This window comes from Hyla sarda, chromosome 1 (assembly GCF_029499605.1).
Source record: "Hyla sarda isolate aHylSar1 chromosome 1, aHylSar1.hap1, whole genome shotgun sequence".
NCBI classification, from domain to species: domain Eukaryota; kingdom Metazoa; phylum Chordata; class Amphibia; order Anura; family Hylidae; genus Hyla; species Hyla sarda.
The window spans coordinates 334547777-334553776 of NC_079189.1; positions in this window are offsets into that span (position 1 = coordinate 334547777).

Below are 6000 nucleotides of genomic sequence, written 5' to 3' on the forward strand. Positions count from 1 at the left end.
GCCGCCACCATCCGACCCAGAACCTCCATGCGAAAGCGAATGGACAATGGAGCAGGGTTCTGAAGCATCTGAACTCCCGACAGAAGGGCCAACCGTTTGGACGGGGTGACGAACTGGAGTCCCAGAAAAATTAGAGACTGAGTTGGAGTTAGAGTAGTCCTGATTTACCATCCAGCCGAAACGAGATGAGGTTTGAAGGGTGAGATGGAGGCTCTCTCGATTCTGGGGTCTGGTTGGGGCCTTGATCAGGAGGTCGTCCAGGTAGGGGATCACTGAGACACCTCTCAACCGTAAGAGGGCGATCACAGGCGCCAGGACCTTACCCTTGGAGCAGTGGCCAGACCGAATGGAAGGGCCACAAACTGAAAATGGCCTTCCGGAACTGCAAAGCGCAGATACCTAAATGTCCTCGAAAAATAGGAATGTGGAGGTAGGCGTCCCGAATGTCCACTGAGAAAAGAAAAAATCTTCTTGATCCATGGATGCCACGACCAAACGGAGAGACTCCATGCGGAAGGAGAAGGAGTTGGTTGAGGCGCTTCAGACCTAGGATCGAGCGAACGGAACCCCCTTTCTTGGGGACCATGAAGAGGTTGGAATAAAAACCCAAGAAACGCTTTTCTGGAGGAACCGGGACAATAACTCCCTGAATGAGAAGGGACTGGATTGTGCCCCAAAAGGCCCTCGCCAAAGAGGAGGACCGGGGAGCCCAGGAACAAACAAAAAAAGCGGTCCCTTGGAACGGAGGCAAATTCGATCCAGTATCCGTTGGACACCACGTCCCTGACGCAGGAGTCCTGCACTTGTGCGGACCAAATGTCCCGGAAGAGAAGCAGATGACCTCCCACCTGAGAAAAAAGCGCGGGTGGGGGTGTCCCTTCAGGCAGAGGTAGGCTTGCAGTTGCCCGCTTTGGCCGAGAAATTACCAAAACTGTTATTCGATTTCCAGGAGGGCCAGGTTTGGAAGGAGGGAGCCTTCTTGTCCCGCGAGGGCGCCGGTCTGGACATCCCACTGGAACCAAACGCCCGAAAGGACCAAAAAGAGGTCGACTTTCAACGAGAGGTAGTGCTGCGAGCCTTATTTTGGGGTAACAAGGAACTTTTATCACCAGTCGCCTCTGAGATTATCTCATATAGGCGCTTGCCAACCAGATGAGAACCAGTAAAAGGAAGCTCCGTCAGAGACTTCTTAGAAGCGGCATCCGCGTTCCAGGCCTTGAGCCACATAGAACGACGAAGGGCCACCAAAAAGCCACACAACGGGCTGACTGCATAGAAGCAGTACAGAGAGAGTCTCCAGCCCTGGATAGTTGGAGAGCCAAATCAGCCAATTCCTCCATGGGGGATCCAGAAAGAATACCCTGGCAGAGTTGAGAAGCCCAGACTGAGAGAGCCTTTTGACACCCAGGCAGAAGCAAAAGTAGGAAGCAAGGAAGAACCGTCTCCACCTTCTTGTCCGCCAGGTCTTTGAAGAAATCTGCGTATGCCAATGGCAGAGTAGTTGCTTTTGACAGGCTGGAGACTGGAGGATCCACTGTGAGAGAAGTGGTCCACCGAACAATAAGGTCCCTGGCGAAGGGAAATTGCACTTGAACCTTCTTGGTTTCTTGAAACTTCTTGTCAGGGTGCCTCCAGGCAGACTCCAGCAAGGCATCAAATTCAGCATGAGAGCTGAAAACCTTAGGTGCAGGCTGGGATCGGTGAAAGGAAACTTCTGGAGCCACGTCCGAAGTTCCTGGGTCCTCTAGATGAAAGGTGTCCCTTATGGCCATTACCAAGGTGTCCGCCAGGCCGGCCGTATCTGATCGGTCCTCTGAATCAGAGGCAGAACCAGAAACCTCATCTTCCAGTTCTCCAGGAGAATGAGAATGGGTGGAGGCAGCCTTGGATGAGGGAGAAACAGACCTGGTGCGCTAATCTGAAGAACCAGAGTGGCGACCCGGTGAGCACCCCCTAGAAGAGGTGCCTTTGCGGGCTGCTGAGGCAGAGAGGTGATACATATGAGGGGAGCACCTATGTCTACTAGTAGACTCCTGAGATGAGTCAGAAGAACTACCCTTGGTACGCTTGTGAGAGCGCTTGGTATAGGGAGAGGGAGAACGGGTCTCTCTAGAGGGTCGGCTAAAGGAGGACCTCTCTCAGGCAGTCACCACGGAACGGGAGACCTGAGCTAAGTCAGAGATAGACTGAGAGAGGGAAGACACCCATTCTGGAGGGATAGCAGAGCCCACAGGGTCTGGAGGAGAATCCTGAGTAGAAATACCAGGAGGGTCAGGGGGTGCAGTGGTGCAGGCGGAACAAGTGGGTTCAGCAGAACCAGACATTTTAGCATTGCAGCCCTTGCAAGTATAATAGGTGACCAGGATCCCAGTTAACTGCTTAGAGGGAGGGACAGTTCTGGGCTTGGACATAGTAAAATTGAAACAGTCTCACCCAGCGTCTGTGTCCCCAACAGGGCAGCTGCTGTGAGAACAGTAGCAGGCAGCTGAGAGCGAGAGGGGGAGCAAGCTGGACCAATGAGAAGAGAGGGTCCGGGTTAGACTAGGGTGCCTCTGATTGGTCCTAGAGCCCCTCTGCACATGCACTGTGCTAGGTGGCAGAAGAGCAGACAACTAATTTGCGCGCCTGTAGCTCATAGGGCGCGATTCCTGCCGGCTGTGGGTGGGCGGGACTAATGTCCGCAAGTGCCCACGGCTAAGAGAATAATATGGCCGGTAATAATGGAGCCTGCTCTCAACCCCGTCGCATATGCTAGCGCAAGGGGAAGGGAGCGGGTAAACACGCCACCGGCAGCTTACAGCTGCCGACAGGAGAAGGAACTGTGCTCCGGACACATTAACACATGATGCTGCCGGAGCCGAAGCCGGCGCTTATATGTGAGAGCGGGGAAGGGAGAATTCGGCAGCCCTTGCCCCCAGACCTTTTCTTCATTGGTTGGGAGACTCCAGGACAATAAGAAAAGGTGGGCTGACAGTCCCACATCAATGAAACAGTTCCCCACATCCCCGGGGATTGGTAGGGGTCGCCCAGCAATAATAAAGAGGAGTGGGCCAAAACTGGGGGTCTCCAGAGGCTGAAAGTCCCTAAAACCTGTGGAAAAAGAGGGGGGGGGGGGAATAATCACCTCAGTCTGAAGAACTTACCTATGAAGTCTTCAGTCAGATTTTGTCACCTGCATCATGCTGGGCTTTAACAGCGGGATGAGCAGGGAGGTAGCGGGACCCGGACCCGAGCCCATGAGGTACAACCCCAGGCGCTGACCGTTGGCGAGAGGGGGTTGACAGTACATCCACGATGTCTGTGCCCCCTCAATTGCAAATGGGGAAACCGTGAACGCTATGTTCCTGAGTCCCCACCTAAAAACAGGAAAGGAAAAGGGAAATAAAAAATCTAAAGGTCCCTAATCTGGAAAATAAAAATGTTTGACCTGGTCTGGGGAACCCCAGACCAGCGTCTGTCTCCTGCAGACACTAAGCTAAAACTGATTAGCCCAGGTGCCTGTAGGCGAGTATATCCTGCTTGGAGGGGCTGACTTTTCTTATTGTCATGGTGTCAAGTCTCCTAGAGACAGCAGCATACACCCATGGTCTGTGTCCCCCAATGGAGCCGATAAAGAAAATGGGGAACATTTCCTAATCTAGTCTATTCTGGGTATGCTTATAGACCAGCGTATGTGGTAGTCTCCTGTCCATTGTGCTCCTAATTTATCAAAGGTCTCACAGCCCTTGATAAATTTTCTAGTATATCGTAGAGGACCAAAGGTTGAACATATTTGTGATGTGATTTATTAATAAAATAGGTTTATAAATAATAATGTGCCTTATATTATCAGCCACTAGGGTGTATAAAGCAAACGCTAACATGTCCTTCTATCACAGCAGGGGTGAGTCTTGGTCGTACGGTGAGCCAGGTCACCATTCACAAAGTACACTTTCAGGAATGTGCACAGAAGCTCCACTAGAAACTCCAAGAGCATTATTTACTTAAAGTGGTACTCCGGTGGAAAACAACTTTTTTTTAAATCAGCTGGTGCCAGAAAGTTAAACAGATTTGTAATTTTTTTTCTATTAAAAAAATCTTAATTCTTCCAGTACTTAACAGCTGCTATATGCTCCAGGGGAAGTTCCTTTCTTTTTGAATTTCTCTTCTGTGTGAACACAGTGCTCTCTGCTTACACCTCTGTCCATTTCAGGAACTGTCCAGAGCAGAAGAAAATCCCCATAGCAAACTTATCCTGCTCTGGACAGTTCCTGACATGGACAGGTGTCAGCAGAGAGCACTGTGGTCAGACAGAAAAGAAGTTCAAAAAGAAAATAACTTCCTCTGTAGTATACAGCAGCTGTTAATTACTGGATAGAAGTAATTTACAAATCTGTTTAACTTTATGGCACCAATTGATTTAAAAAAAATTGTTTTCCACCGGAGTACCCCTTTAAATTTGCTGCTTATCCTGTAAGAGAAGAGAGTGAGGGCAGAAGTTCAAGCACGGCATGTAATGGCACTCCATCCCTACCGAGAGGAATTCCCATCCTCTCTGGTGGATTGAATTGCAGTAGAAGACCAGAAGAGCTATAAAGTCATAAACATGTCCAGATAAGGCTGATAACATCTTGATCATTCTAGGGGCTAGAATGAAAACTGCAAGGTTTAAAAATCATGTTACGATATAGACCAGTGATTCCCAACCGCGGTGCCACGGCACACATGTGTGCCGTTCGGCACTGCCAGTGGTGCAGTTGGATTTTGCTGTGATATTTATTTATTTATTTTTATTTTTTTTAAATGTCCCGCCCCGGCCTTATGACTGACGGCGCAGGGGGGAAGGGAAGCCTGCGTGCGCCCTGCGCACACAGCCGTACCCCTGCGTCCCCTTCTCCCCTGCAGCGCAGTGAGACAAAAATGGTGCCCTGGGGCGGAACGAGCTGCATCTGCGCCGGACTCCCATGGAACTGCAAGCTGTGCGGGCCGGCTTGCTTAAGGTACCGTACCCTTTCCACCCCACTGTTACCCTTCTCAACCCTGTCCAAATCCCCCACCACCGTCACCCAGGTCCACCCTCTACCCCACCCTCCATCACTCATGTCCACCCCCCTGTCATCTATGTCCGCCTTGTCCACCTACCTGTCCATCCCGGTCACCCATGTCCACCCCGCCGTCACTCATGTCCACCCTCCTGTCACCCATGTCCACCCTCCTTTTCACCCATCTGTCCCTTTGTCACCCCAGTCCACCCCTCTCTGTCACTCCTGTCCCTCTTTTACCCCCTTGTCACCCTTTTCTATCCCTCTGACTCCCTGTCTCCCCTCCTGTCATCCATGTTCACCCCCGCCTCATCCACCCCTCTGTCACCCCCTGTCCTTCCCTGTCACCCATGTTCACCCTCCATTGTCCACCCCTTTGACCACATCCTTGTCACCCCCTATGCACCCGTCACCCATGTTCACTCTTCTACACCCATCTGTCACCCCATGTACACTCCTCTATACCCCTCTGTCACCCATGTCCACTCCTCTACACCCCTTTGTCACCCATTTACACTCCTCTACACCCCTCTGTCACCCATGTACACTCTTCTACACCCCTCTGTCACCAATGTAAAAATAAAGTGCGGAACCTAATAGGTTTGTTTTGCAGGTTCAACGGTGAAGAATTGTGTGTGGAAGAAATTGTGATGATGGCCCGGACCAGATGGAGAAGAAAAGGCAACGATGCAAATTAGAGAAGACGTCATTTGTGAGTTGGTGTATAAAGCAGCACTTTAAACTACATACCCACTGATAAAGATATAGTGCCTTGCGTTTTTTACGTTTTTTTTCCTCTTTTTTTATTTTTTTGCTCGTCAACATCGGTAGGGGTGCCCCCCAAAAAAAAAAAAATTCCGAGGTGTGCCCCCACCCGAAAAATGTTGGGAAACACTGATATAGACAGTAAAATGGAAAATTGAGGAAAACAAAACAAATCTTTTTTTAAATGTTTAACATAGAAACAGCTTTTTTTAAA